Genomic DNA, 15,814 nt, shown 5'->3' with positions numbered 1-15,814 from the left:
TAAGAGTAAAGATTCTTTGTTTTTTTTCTCTCTTGAATCAGCCATCAAGTCTTAAAAGTACAGCACCAGCCATCCACTTGAATACCATATGAAAATTAGTAGAAACGTTGGTTCCATTGCTGGCTGTGCCCTTCATACCTATTTGTTTTAGCTCAATGCAGTTATCTAATGTGCCACTGAGACTGAATTGGGCATATAATTTGATTACTTGACAAGATGTCAATCCTGCACTTTGTGGGTCTCTGGTCTTATCTGTACCCATAGCATCCCTGGAGGGATAGGACAAGAAGTGGGTTTGGAGAACACCCTGGAGCAGCACTTGTCAGAACAAAGTGGGGTTAGAACATGCCTACTGCTCCATAAAGGAATGATGACTGGGTCAGACAAAGGATCACTAATGAATTTCTCCACACTCAGTCTAGCTTGGGCCTCCAATGGTAGACAAACAATTGTAGCCAGGTAGATAAAATTCTAGAATATGTTAGGGATTCTTTGTGATCTGGGACTCTGTGAAATGTCTTCCCTCCCAATCGTTCCTGACACGTCATCTCATTTCCTGCCTCTTTTTGTCCAGGCTCATGAGAGGAACATATTCCCTCCTTACCTATGCCTTGGAGGATTTCTGTCTTCCTTTCAGTATCAGCTGAAATATCTCCTACAGAAGGTTTTCTTCAACCTCCCAGCTGTCAGTTCTATATACCCCCTTAGAATTATTGTGCCCAACTTTTCATGCTTTATATTCCTTTACACATGTGCACGTGTGCCATCCCCAACATCCCCAGGCCTGCAGGTGAATGTAATCTCTTTGAAAGGAAGCGGGTTTAGGGTTTTGTTTCCCTAGAGCTTTTCACATAGTCAGCCATTGTTAAATGTTCAATTGTATTAGGGTTTCCTTATCACCTCTTATTTCCAAGCAAACTTCCATGGCTTGAAACTCTCTGGAAAATCCAAATGATGGTCCTTTAGGGCCCTAGGCACTCTCAACTTTGGGCCCTTTGTTGAAAGTTTTTTTGAGACTTAATTAAATTAGATTCTATATAGATATCCTGGGGATGCAAAGATGTAAACAAAACAGGATTTACTCTCAATAAGCTTGTATTCTACCACTTTACAGGAAAAAAAAACAAACCTAAAGATTTCTTTCTGAATACATTTATTCTATATACATATGTATGTGTATGTGATATATGGTTATGTAGTGGGAGAAGCATCTTGGTAAAGTAGATTGAGAATTAGCCTCAAGGGGAGGAGAATCTGACTTCTAGTCCTACCTTTGACACATCCTGGTTGTGAGACCTTGAGCAAATCAATTAACTTTTTAGTACCCCAGCTAATTAGCATCTAGGTGGCTTGGTGGATAGAATACCAGCCTGGAGTCAGAAAGACTCATTTTCTTTAGCTCAAATCAGACACCGAGAAATCAGTTAGCCCTACTTGCCTCAGTTTCTTCTTCTGTAAAATGAGCTAGAGAAGGAAATGGAAAACTACTTCACTATCTCTGCTAAGAGAAAACCCCAAATGGAGTCCCAAAGATTCAAATGTGACTGAAAAATGACTGAACAACAACAATAACATTCTGCCTATCTCTTTAAGACTAAAAACTACAGAGAAGTGCCAGTTTCCTTTGGGAGAAGTCCTTTGTTGGGGAAAAACACTCTGTACCAAGGAATTCACAAGTCCAGTTCCTATTCTTATATAAAATATAAATATTTGTAGTGAGATGTTTATTAATAGTTTTCTTCAAATGAATAAAAAGGTAATTATTCCATTTGGACTTTAGTCCTAAAATGTATTTCCATGTTTTAAATCTAGCTTTATTTATTTTATTTTATTTATTTATTTTTGGTTAAAATAATCACTATATTTTTCTCCCTCCCCTTCACACAACCTTTCTGCAGCCAATGTGCAATTTCATTGGGTATTACTCGTGTCCTTGATCAGAACCTATTTCCATGTTGTTGTCTGCACTAGAATGTTCATTTAAATTCTACATCCCCAACCATATCCCTTCGACCCATGTATTCAAGCAGTTGTTTTTCTTCGATGTTTTCACTCCCACAGTGTTTCCTCTGAATGTTGATAGTGGTTTTTCTCATAGATTCCTCCAAGTTGTTCAGGATCACTGTATTGCTACTAATGGAGAAGTCCATTACATTTGATTGTACCACAGTGTATCAGTCTCTGTGTGCAATGTTCTCCTGGTTCTGCTCCTCTCACTCTGTATCAATTCCTAGAGGTTGTTCCAGTCTCCATGGAATTTCTCCACTTTGTTATTCCTTTGAGTACAATAGTATTCCATCAACAACATATACCACAATTTGTTCAACCATTCCCCAATTGAAGGGCATCCCCTCATTTTCCAATTTTTTGCTACCACAAAGAGCACAGCTATGAATATTTTTGTACATGTCTTTTTCCTTATTATCTCTTTTGGGGTACAAACCCAGCAGACAAAGGGCAGACAGTCTTTTATCGCCCTTTGGGCATAGTTCCAAATTGCCCTCCAGTATGGTTGGATCAATTTACAACTCCATCAGCAATGCATTAATATCCCAATTTTGCCACACCCCCTCCAGCATTCATTACTTTCTCTTGCTGTCATGTTAGCCAATCTGCTAGGTGTGAGGTGATACCTCAGAGTTGTTTTGATTTACATTTCTCTGATTATAAGAGATTTAGAACACTTTTTCATGTGTTAAATAATAGTTTTGATTTCTTTGACTGAAAGTTGCCTATTCATGTCCCTTGCCCACTTATCAATTGGAGAATGGCTTGATTTTTTGTACAATTGATTTAGCTCTTTATAAATTTGAGTAATTAGACCTTTATCAGAGGTTTTTGTAATGAAGATTGTTTCCCAATTTGTTGCTTCCCTTCTAAGTTTGGATGCATTAGTTTTGTTTGTACAAAAACTTTTTAATTTGGTGTAATCAAAATTACTAATTTTACATTTTATGATTTTTATTCTAGCTCTTGCTTGGTTTTAAAGTCTTTCCTTTCCCAAAGATCTGACAAGTATATGATTCTGTGTTTGCCTAATTTGATTATAGTTTCTTTCTTTATATTCAGGTCATTCACCCATTCTGAGTTTATCTTGGTATAGGGTGTGAGATGTTGATCCAAACCTAATCTCTCCCATACTGTCTTCCAATTTTCCCAGCAGTTTTTTATCAAATAGTGGGGTTTTTGTCCACAAAACTGGGATCTTTGGGCTTATCATAGACTGTCTTGCTGAGGTCATTTACCCCTAGTCTATTCCACTGATCCTCCTTTCTGACTCTTAGCCAGTACCAAATTGTTTTGATGACCACTACTTTATAGTATAGTTTGAGATCTAGGACTGCAAGTCCTCCTTCCTTTGCATCTTTTCATGATTTCCCTGGATATCTTTGATCTTTTGTTCTTCCAAATGAACTTTGTTATGATTTTTTCTAATTCAGTAAAAAAGTTTTTTGGTAGTATGGCACTAAATAAGTTAATTAATTTGGGCAGGATTGTCATTTTTATTGTGTTAGCTCGTCCCACCCATGAGCAATCAATGCTTCTCCAATTGTTTAGATCTAGTTTTAATTGTGTGGAGAGTGATTTGTAGTTGTGTTCATATAGTTCCTGTGTTTGTCTCTGCAGATAGATTCCTAAGTATTTTATATTGGCTAGGGTGGTTTTAAATGGAATTTCTCTTTCTAGTTCTTGCTGCTGAAATGGGTTGGAGATATATGGAAATGCTGATGACTTATGCGGATTTATTTTGTATCCTGCAACTTTGCTAAAGTTATTGATTATTTTGACTAGAATTTTGGTTGATTCTCTAGGATTCTTTAAGTAGTCCATAATATCATCCACAAAGAGTGATAGCTTGGTCTCATCATTGCCAATTTTAATACCTTCAATTTCTTTTCCTCTCTAATTGCTACTGCTAGTATTTCTAGTACAATGTTAAATAATAGAGGTGATAATGGGCATCCTTGTTTGACTCCTGATCTTATTGGGAAGGCTTTAAGTTTTTCCCCATTGCAGATGATGTTTACTGGTGGTTTTAGATATATACTGTTTATTATTTTTAGGAAAGGCCCTTCTATTCCTATGATTTCTGGTGTTTTTAATAGGAATATGTGTTGTATTTTGTCAAAGATTTTTTTTCTGCATCTATTGAGATAATCATGTGATTTTGTTGGTTTGCTTGTTGATATGGTCAATTATAGTTTTCCTAATATTAAACCATCCTTATATTTCTGGTATAAATCCCACCTGATGATAGTAAATAATTCACATGATGACTTGCTGAAGTTAATTTAAGTCTATTTTATTTATTTATTATTATTTATTTAAGTATTTAAGCTTTTTGCACCTATGTTTATTAATGAGATTATTCTGTAGTTTTCTTTCTCTATTTTTGACCTGCCTGGCTTTGGAATCAGAACCATATTTGTGTCATAAAGGAAATTTGGTAGAACTCCTTCTTTGCTCATTCTGTCAAATAGTTTGTATAATATTGGGATTAATTAATGTTTGATAGAATTCATTTGTGAATTCATCTTGTCCTGGGAATTTTTTCTTAGGGATTTCTTTGATGGCTTCTTCAATTTCTTTTTCTGATATAGGGTTACTTAGGTGTTCTATTTCTTCTTCTGTTAATCTAGGCAATTTATATTTTTGTAAATATTGATCCATATCACCTAGATTGCCATATTTATTGCCATATAATTGAACATAATAATTTTTAATGATTGCCTTAATTTCCTCTTCATTAGAGGTGAGGTCTCCCTTGCCATCTTGGATACTGTAAATTTGGTTTTCTTCTTTCCTTTTTTAAATTAGATTGACCAATACTTTCTCTATTTTATTTGTTTTTTTTTCCAAAGTACCAGCTTTAGTCTTATTTATTAAATCAATAGTTCCTTGATTTTCAATTTTGTTAATTTCTCCTTTAATTATTAGGATCTCTAATTTAGTTTTCATCTGAGTATTTTTAATTTGTTCACTTTCAAGTTTTTTTTTTGATTTGCATGCCTAATTTATTGAGCTCTGCCCTCCCTAATTTGTTAATATATGAATTCAAGGAAATAAATTTCCCCCTAAGTACTACTTTAGCTGCATCCCATAAATTTTTCAAAGAATGTCTCATCATTGTTATTTTCTCCAATTAAATTATTAATTTTTTCTATGATTATTCTTTAACCAATTTTGGAAAATCTTATTATTTAATTTTCAATTAATTTTTTATTTGCCTCTCCATGTACCTTTACTAATTAATATCTTCATTGCATTGTGATTTGAAAAAGTTGCATTTATTATTTCTTCTCCTTTGTACTTTTTTGCCATGTTTTTATGCCCTATTTCATGATCAATCTTTGTGAATTTACCATGTGCTGCTGAAAAGAACGTGTATTCCTTTTTGTCCCTATTTATTTTTCTCTACATATCTACTAACGCTAATTTTTCTAAGATTTCATTCACTTCTCTTACCTCTTTCTTATTTATTTTTTGACTTGATTTATCTAGTTTGGATAGAGGAAGGTTCAGGTCTCCCACTAGTATAGTTTTTCTATCTATTTCATCCTTGAGCTCCATTAGTTTCTCCTTCAGAAAATTGTTTGCTATGCCATTTGGTGCATACATGTTGAGTACTGATATTCCCTCATTGTCTATATTGCTTTTTTTTAATCAGGATGCAATTACCTTCCCTATCTCTTTTAACTAGATCTATTTTTACTTTGGCTTTGTCAGATATCATGATTGTGATTCCTGCCTTCTTTTTCTCAGTTGATGCCCAATAGATATTGCTCCATCCGCTTACCTTTACCCTATTTGTGTCTACCTTCCTCATGTGTGTTTCCTGTAGGCAACGTATGGTAGGATTTTGGTTTCTAATCCACTCTGCTATTTGCTTCAATTTTATGGGTGAGTTCATTCCATTCACATTCAGAGTTATGATTACCAGCTGTGCATTTTCCAACATTTTGATTTCCACTGCTATACCTGCCCTTTCTTCTTTCACTATTTCCTTCTATACCAGTGTTTTGTTTTTAATCAGTCCCCCTAATTCCCACTCTTATTTTACTTCCCTTTCTATGCCCTTCCATTCTTATTGCCCTCTTCTTTTCTTTTAGGTCTTTTTAAACAACCCTCCACCCTCTCCCTCCCCACCAGTCTGTTTGTTACCCTTCTACTTCTCTATAGGGCACAAATCAATTCTCTGCCCCAATGGATATGATTGTTCTTCCCTCTGAGTCAATTTCAATGCACATAAGAATTATGTATTTCCTATCTCCAACCTCTTTACCCTTTCAATGTATTGGTGTTCTCCCCCACTCCCACTATGCTCTTCTTTATGACATATAAATTTACCCCATTTTTTTCTTTTTCCATTTCTCTTAGTATTAACCCTTTTTACATCTAGTTTTATATACATATATATTTATATACATATATACTTTTTGTCACTGTTCCCTCTAAGTATAATTCTTCTAGCTACCCAGTGTGATAGAGACATGCGAGAGAGAGAGAGAGAGAGAGAGAGAGAGAGAGAGAGAGAGAGAGAGAGAGAGAGAGAGAGAGAGAAAGAGAGAGATTTTGCAGGATTTGTGGACCAAGGTGCAGGGCTGGAGATCTAGCTCTAGATGTCTGTCAAGAGAAGATTCCAATGGAATGTTCCCGGTTGGTGGCAGTTTGAGCTGATGGGGGGGAGGGACTTTTGGACTTTGTCTCTGACTGGGAGACACATACTCACTCTTTACCTGGAGGTTTGAAGCTGGCTGAAAAGACCCTGAGGGGGGGGGGACTGGCTTGGTTTTTGGACTTGGTCTCTGACTGGGAGACACATTCTCTCCCTGGAGTTTTGAAGCTGGCTGAAAGACCTTTTGTGAGGCTGACTTGATTTTTGGATTTTGTCTCTGGCTCTGAGCAGTAGAAATTGACCAGGAGAGAAGCTTTTGAGTTGGTGTTCTATAAGAGAGTTGAGCTGACCAAGAGAAAGGGAGAGACTTTGAACTTTGTTTCTTTCTGGGGTTAAGCTGAGAGATCTGACTGATTTGTGAAGAAGAAAGAAGATTTTGAACTGCTTTTGGTCCTCCATCTTTCTGACTCTCCAAACCCTCAATTTTATCTCATTTAGATTAGGGAAATTCCTCATCCCTCTCACCTCAGTTTCCCATCCTGTTATCCCAATAAACCCCTTGACTGAGAAAGCAACTAGAGTACCATTATAGTTCAACTCAGGAGGGAGGGAAGGAGCCAAAGGCTTTAAGAAGATCTGTAAGGTGAGGGAGGCAAAAGGGAGAGGTTGGTCAAGGAAGGGAGTGAGGGAGGAAGGAGGTTAGGAAATAGATTGATCTATCAGCAATCAGTAGGGATCAATAGGCAGAAACCCCAGAGCAAATCCCAGAACAGTCCCTTTTAAGTAGTCCCCTCAATGCCAGTGACCCTGTGCAGTGGCATCCCTGTCCCCCAGCATTTCTTTTTTCTACCTCCATTAAATAAGCAGCCTCAGGTCCAGTAGCAGCCCTCTCAAGTCACAGCCAGCCAGAGAACAACAGTCATTGCTGAATAAACAGATTCCCCTCAGTTTACCTTCTCCATTTCAAGCAGTAGAAGTTTCCAGTCAGTTCATCTTTTATTACACCAGGTGATAATAACAATTTTCAACAGTTACCAATATCCTCTTTCCTTGTAGGGATATATATCATTTTAACTAATTGAATCTCTTAAAAAAGTTTTTGTTTGTTTGTTTTTGGTTTTTCCCCCTTTCTTGATTACCTTTTGATGATACTCTTGAATTCTGTGTTTGGGCATCAATTTTTCTGTTCAGGTCCAGTCTTTTCTTTATGAATGCTTGGAAGTTGTCTGTTTTATTAAATGACCATATTTTCCCATGCAAGAATATAGTCAGTTTTGCATTGGTAGTTCATTCTTGATTGTAGACCTAGTTTCCTTGCTTTCTGGAATATTATATTCCATGCCTTTTGGTCCTTCAATGTAGATGCAGCCAGATCCTGTGTTATCCTAACTGTAGTTCCATGGTATCTGAATGACTTCTTCTTAGCAGCTTGTGATACTTTTTCCTTGGTCTGGTATTTCTTGAATCTGGCTATAACATTCCTGGGTGCTGTCAGTTGGGGATTAAGTACAGGAGGTGATCTGTGGATTCTTTCAATCTCCACTTTTCTCTCTTGTTCTAGAATATCAGGGCAGTTTTCTTGGATAATTTCCTATAGAATAATGTCCAGGCTTTTTCTTTTTCATGAACCTTTGGTAGAACAATGATTCTTAAGTTGTTACTTCTGGACCTGTTTTCTAAATCTTCCATTTTGTGGATAAGGCATTTCATATTTTCCTCGATTTTTTCATTCTTTTGATTTTGTTTTATAGTTTCCTGCTGCCTTTTGAAATTCTTTGGTTCTCGTTGTTGTATTCTAGTTTTTAAATACTGAATTTCATCCCAGGCTTTTTGGTCATCCTTCTCCTTCTGGTCTGATTTTCTTTGGAGGTGAGCTTTAATCTTGTTTGCCTTGTCTTTCATCTCCTTTGCCTGATTTTCAAGCTGTTAAATTTTGGCTTTCAAGACACTATTTTCTCATTTTAGTTCAAGTGCCTCTGTTTCCAGCTCTGATTTGTTGTTAGATTTGGTTTACATCCCCTTGAAGCATTGTGTTTTTGATTGGTGAGGAAGGTTTTGCGGAGGTGTGACCTTTTGCTGCCTCCAAGCTGCCATCTTGCCTCTGCCTCCTCTGGATAGAGGATTTCTAAAGAAATTATTTCCTTTACTGTTAAAAATAATGAAAACTTAAAAAAACAACAACCCTCTTCTCTTCCATCTTAGATTCAATACCAAGAACTGGTTCCAAGGCAGAAGTGTGGTAAAGGCTAAACGCTATTTAAAGAGGGTCAAGTGATTTGCCCAGAGTCAAACAATCAGGAAGTATGTGAGACCAAATTTGAATCCAGGATCTCCTGTCTCCAGGCCTGGATCCCTATCAACTGAACCACCTAGCTGCCCCTAAGGAAGACTTTCTGAAATAATTAGGATCTAAGAGGAACTCTTTCAAAAGACAATTTTTTCATGTTTTGAAAGGTTACACTTCAAGACAGTGTTAGAGGTTCCATGTTTAATTTTTTTCCTTTCCTTCCCTAGATCTTAAACTGCTAGCATAAAATGTTTGCTTACAAAATGATTTGACCCTGGACCTTTACATTTCAATTATCTGGTAACGGGAATACCATTTTGGAGATAGGTGGCTAACCAGTTTCCTTGACTGAAGGTGAGGTGGTAGATTAATTGGCTTTTAAGGTCCCTTCCAACTTTAGATCTGTGATTTTTCTATTGCCCTTTCTAGCACTGTCGAAGTCAGAGGATGTAAGAGGCTACCTGAAAGGTCAGTCTTCATGTTCAGAGCAATTTCCTTTATCTAAAAGAAGCAAATATTGTCTAAAAATGATTATAGTCCCTAGAATTTAAAGCTAGAAAGAAACCAGAGAGGGGAAGTCTGGTTTTTAAGTTGCCATAAGAAGTAAGCAACAGAGCTGACTCCAGTGTTTTGTTGTTTTGATTTTTATGACTATGGATTCTACTATCCTTAATCATAGGAGGAATTTCTTTCACGTCTATGGTGGCTACATAATTGGACTATATATTGACAGAGGAGATAAGCTTAATGTAGTCCAAAGAAAGGGAAGAGCCAAAGCTAGAATCTTGCCTAGATTGAAATCCATTCATTTGGAACATGTTGATTTGCTTCATGTGAAGAATCTCCAATTATTATAGAACTACATGTATTGTTGAAAGAGCAAACTAGGCATTATTTTTCCTGGAACTCAGACTGAAGCTAATGCTCATTTTATTTTGTCATTTGACAGCTAGCTGGACCAAGAGATTGAGTGTTAAACTTGGAGTCAGAAAGGCATAAGTTCAAAAATCCTGACTCAAATAATTACTCAGTCGGTGGTCCAGGGTAAATTACTGCAATGTACTGTACTTTGGTTTCTTCATCTGTAAAATGATTGGTTTAGTTTCAAAGACTCCTAAGGTGCTAGTACCTAACAGGTTTCACTCTCTGTGTAAGATGTCATATTTCAGAATTCACTTGATTTATCTGAAATGGAGGAACTGGCTTAGAGTTTCTCACCTCAGAAGGTATCCATATGGTTTAAAGAAGCTTGTTTACCATCTAACTGTTACTTTCAGTTGAAAAGAAAATGGAGGAATTTCAAAGATATATATGAATTATTTGGGAAGAGTCAGGTCCTGCAAAGATAAGATTTAAAGCCTGTAAAATAATGGATGTCACTGAAAATCATGTGCTTTCACTTAACTTTCCCCTAAATTTAGGAACAATTTTTCATGTGGTAGAAGTGGAAATAAGGAGATATATTTTTATAAGAAATAATTACCACTCCACTGCCATAGGAACTTGTGGGTTCAAGCAATTATATGACATTCAGGGGGAAAGAGAATTAGCTGCAAGTAAAAATAACTGCCATTTTTATAATGCTTCATGGTTTATAAAGCTGCTTCATCTGAATGATATCATTTGATCACCACAAAATTCCTGTACTCAGATGGTGCTCCCTTCTTTCTTAAAGAATTCAGTATCTTGTTTGTAGTCTTCCTCTCCATTGTACTTTCTGGTTTGGGTACTTCCAAATAAATGTTGATTTTCCCTCAAATTTCTTATACTCCTACATTTTTATGTATTATTATACTTCAGTGGCAGTTAGGTGATCCAATGCACTAGGCTTTCAGTCAGGAAGACCTGAGTTCAAATCTATCCTAAGATACTTACTAGCTGTGTGACCCTGGGCAAATCACTTAACCTCTGTCTGCTCCCAGTTTCCTCAAAAGTAAAGTGGGGTTAATAACAGCACCTACCTCCTAGGATTGTTGTGAGAATAAAACGAGATTATATTTGTAAAGAGCTTAGCACAGTGCCCAACACATAGTAGGTACTTAATAAATGCTTCTTTCTTTATCATAGTCATATACAGGAAAGATCAGTATAAACTCTAAGAATATTATCTTCATGATTCAGCAAAGATAAAGTAAATATTCACCACCAGTGCTCAGGGTCACAGGAATGACTTAGTCTGTGTTGGAGGCAGAGGCTGAAGAAAGATGATAAAGTATGGATATGGCTAGGAAGAAGAATTTCAGTCTCAGCAATGTTGCATATGTTTCCTGCTCCAAATATTGCTTGGGTTTTTGTTTTTAAGGTTCTGGTCTGGATTTGTGATTTTCAGTATAGAATCTCTCTATTGTAATATAAGCCAACAGGTCATCTGTATAATTTATAATTATAGTCTTAGTACAGGAATTCTGGATGTAGAACAAAAAGTGTGAACTTTTTGAAAAAAAATACTTTGGTAGCAATATTTTAAAAATACTTGATTACCTTGGTAATCCAATGCATTTTATATCTTTAAAATTCTGAGAAGAGCTTTACAGTCTTCCAAATCTTAGCCAAGATGTCCATGACACATAAAAAGTAGAATCTGTTCCCTGGGGCACTAGGAGCCTAAATGACCATCACTCCACTAGTATGTATCAGAGGCAGTACATAAAACCATCAACTTGACTCCAAAGGTCAGTTCTCTGTTCATTAAGTAATACTGTCTCTCTTGCTTGGATGTACTTCCAAAATTGATAGAGATGTTGATGTTTTGTTGCCTGACTCATGATTTGCCAAGGTGTTGTACTGTCAAGACATCTCGTCCAACTTCTTTCATCTACCCCTTTATGCTCATTTAGAATGTATCTGCCTACCCTTTGATCTCGCATCTCAAAGAGATAATTAAAAAGGGGGAAGGACCTGCTTGTACAAAAATATTTATAGCAACTCTTTTTGTAGTGGTAAAGAAATGGAAATTGAGTGGATGTCTATCAACTGGGGAATGCCCGAACAAATTGCTATGCATGTTGGTAATGGAATACTATTGTGCTATAATAAATGACAATCAAGATGAATTCAGAAAAAGCTGGAAAGATCTGCAGGAATTGATGCAGAGTGAAATAAGCAAAACTGGGAGAACGTTGTGCACACTAACAGCAACATTGGATAATGATTATCAGTGAAAACTTGACTACTCTTAGCAATGCAATGATCTGGGACAATCCTGAAAGACTATGATTGGGATTGTTATTCACTCTTCTCATTGGTGTATTTATGGTTTTATTTGGGAATTTTGGTTATGTAAGAGAGTATTCTTACAAAAATGATCAATAAGGAAGTGTTTTGAATGACAATAAAAATAAAAAAATTTAAAAGAAAAATAGAATGCAAATGCCTCTCTCCTTCATTGTTCTAGGGTATATCTTACAAAATGCTATAGCACAAGTTACAAAATATTTGTTGAGTCCTTTATGCTTCTGGAGACGCTACCAAAGCCTTTGTTTTGTGATATCAGTGGCCTTCTGAGGTTGCCATGGAACAAATTATTTTCCCTGTTTTTTAGACCAATGAACCAAGATCTCTGAAGGTCAAGTCAATTAGTGGCTTAGCTGAGACTATCTAACTACCAATAGAATTCTTATCCCATGACACCAAACTAAGCCCATCTAAGATAGTCCCAGAAATGAAAAAGTACTTAGATTGTGCTATCACAGGTGTATTTCTCCCAGTTCTTACTTTCTCTCCATGTGCAAAAACTGACAAGTCGACAGCCCACTCTGATACTCATCTTTTCAATTATATTCTATGGTGTGAAATTTACGGTGAGAGATTTTTCTTCCCATTGAAATAGCCTTAAAACTTTCTTGGAAAATGATCTATGAAGGAAAAAAAAAACAACTTTGACAAACCATCCCATTCAGGAATGGAGAAAGGCTTTATTTGTCAGTTTTGCCAAACTCTCTCTGCATGTATTGCTGTAATTGGTTCTTTTGTCCTACTCCCCATCATTACACTACGAATTGTAGAATGGAATCTGTTATCATGTCTGAGTCATATTTTCAAGAATGAGAATGAAACAGGGAACTTTCTGTGCATCTTGATCAGTGTGTGTGTGTGTGTGTGTGTGTGTGTGTGTGTGTGTGTGTGTATGAGAGAGACACAGAGAGAGACAGAAAGAGAGAGAGAGAGAGAGAGAAATAGAGAGAGAGAAATAGAGAGAGAGAAAGAGAGAGAGAGAGAGAGAGAGAGAGAGAGAGAGAGAGAGAGAGAGAGAGAGAGAGAGAGAGAAAATGTGTGTATGCAAGAATGAACACTAAGAAAACACAAACTTTTCTTGGAGAACCAGACCCTGACCAAATATCACTATTAGAATGTCTACTCAACACCACATATTTTGTAAACTTCCTCTGGGTAGAGATGGAATTCTCTTTCCACAGCCTGGATTTTTTATTTTTTTTTTACTCTGCTGTTAATCACTGTGTGTGAATGTTTTTGCTTTTGGAAACCCCCCAGAAATTCATAGCAAGACATTCCAGAGTTAGTTTACATTTAGACAGTCCATTATGACTGAAAAGTACTTTTGTACACATCATCTCATTTAAGAATAAATTACCTGTGAGCCAGACCTACAGATGGGAAGTCCTGGGTTTGAATCTGACCTCAGATATTTCTTAGTTGTCTGACCATGGGGAAATCACTTAGCTCCATTACCTCACCCTTACTGCTCTTCTGTTTTGGAACTAATACACTGTATTTATTTCAAGGTGGAAATTAAGGAGTTTTTTTAGTAAAAGAATAAATGACCTTTAATATTGATTTTCATATAGTGTTAAAAAATCTTTGAGGTTTACTAAGGGCTCTTTTCCTAGGAAACCTGTGAGATGCTAATACTTGATTCCCATTTTGTAACTGAGGAAAATTGATCTCTATGATTTGCAACTAGTAAATATCAAAGCCTAGACTTGAACTAAGACCTCTGTCCTCAAATTCATAGTATTTTCCTCTTCATCATACAACCAGTCACTTAATTATGGAACAAGATTTTTATATTTTTAAAACAACTTAAATTTTTTGCATGTTTTAATACCATCATGTAGCATTTGTGTTTTTCCTTAAAAATGAGATTCTTTTGTCTAAAATAAGACAACCAAAACCAACACTTTTCCTTTTTTTCAAGAGGCTGGAATTTTGAATAAATTCTTCCATAAGAGGCAAAAAATGTCAGATGATTGTTGAGCAATGTATTTCTAAATGAAAAACATCAAATTTCAGATTGTTGGACTTTGTAGGGTATTGGGCATTGCAGTGTTCTTAGCAAAACTTCCCAGGGATGGTTCCTTCTAAGACCCTCTTTTAAGGGCCTAAGATTGACACCCCCCCCCCCGACTCATTGCCATTTTGTGTCCATTCTGGGCTTTCAGAACTTTATGCAGCAATATGAAATGATGGTAAAGCATGATTTTCATCCATTAGTAACCTAATATGATTTGTGTGACTGGAAGGAAAGTGTTTCATGAAGCCTTTTACTGTCATGAATCAACTAATCTACAATCATTTAGTGTCAAATATGGGTCAGGCACTGGGGATATAGACAAAATGACCCTGGTCTTAAGTTGCTTATAGACTACAAATAAGAAATGACATGTACAAAGATAAGGAAATAAAAAATATATAATTCTTAGGGAGAGGATCACTAGGAATTTAACTGACCAACAAACATTTATTACGTACTTATAGCTTGCCAAGCCCTGTGCTAGACTCTGGGGATATCAAGATAAAATTGTCCTCGAAAAGTTACATTCTATGGGCATGTGGAGTAGACATGTACACAAATAAGCATATATGGTATATATAAAAATAAAACGGCAGTTAGGTTGTGTAATGATGGAGTGCTGGGCCAGAAGTTAGGAAGACTCATCTTCCTGAATTCAAATTTGACCTCAGACACTTAATAGCTGGGTGTCCCTAAGCAAGTGAATTAACTTTGTTTGCCTCCATTTCCTCGTCTCTAAGATGAGCTGGAGAAGGAAATGGAAAATTGCTCCAGTACCCTTTCCAGAAAAATCCTAAATGGGATCATGAAGAGTTGGCCACTACTGAAATGATTAAACAACAACAATAGCAAAGACTTTTAGAAGTCCATCTCTTTATTCTCTTGCATTCTATCTTCTTCACTTGCCTGCCATTGGGGTTAGACAATGACAGACAGTTTCATTCTTCTCTCTGTGTTTTTGGTTTGTCGATATTATGGTCTTATGAGAAATGTAGAAGATGGAAGGCAAAAAGGAGAGGGAGTTCCAAAGCCCATTTTGACTATATCTTCACAGCACACAATAATCTGAACAGAGATTCTGACATTTTTTCATTTGAAAGATCCCTGGAAAGTATTTCTGATACTTTCTAGGCATGTGGTTTCTGTCTAGTAGAAAGATCTTTGACTTCTTAAATTTCTTGATCCCAAACTCTTATCTTCTATTATACGGATTTGTTTTCTTTTGTTTTTTGCCATCTAGCCCATTTGAATGCTTTCACACTGAAGTCTTCTAATAATGAAGTGTCTGGTGACTTAATTTGGAGATCCTTTGCCACCCAGGTCTTTACAGAATGTCCTTGCTTTTGGAACAAATATTAGTACTGGGGCTGTCACTGCCTTCCTGGTGGTTTTGGTTTATGTTCATCATGAGACCTGTAAAGGGAGGTAGCCCAGTGTTCCATTCATCAATGCTTCTTACTGCCTTGGCACACTTGATGAGACTAACTCTGCCAGCTCCTTTGTTTTTCTGGTGAAGGAAAGCCTATGAGTCATCTTTAGTTTAGCTGAAGCTTCTTATGTTGTCTGCGAGGGGGCACGGTGTAGGCAAAGTATGTTGGGCTCTAGGGCAGGGGAGAAGGTGAGGAATGCTGATAATTATTTAACAGTTGTCTCTTCAAAA

At 36.5% G+C, this 15,814-nt stretch overlaps 1 protein-coding gene across 1 annotated transcript in view; it reads left to right on the top strand.

Annotated features, from left to right (window-relative positions):
- Positions 1-15,814, top strand: part of ADAMTS12 (ADAM metallopeptidase with thrombospondin type 1 motif 12) — a 563,652-nt gene that overhangs the window by 211,012 nt on the left and 336,826 nt on the right. The window lies entirely within an intron of this gene.

Source organism: Monodelphis domestica, chromosome 3 (assembly GCF_027887165.1).
Source record: "Monodelphis domestica isolate mMonDom1 chromosome 3, mMonDom1.pri, whole genome shotgun sequence".
NCBI lineage: Eukaryota > Metazoa > Chordata > Mammalia > Didelphimorphia > Didelphidae > Monodelphis > Monodelphis domestica.
Note: the sequence above shows the minus strand (reverse complement) of the source record. Positions and strands in the feature narration are given on the sequence as shown.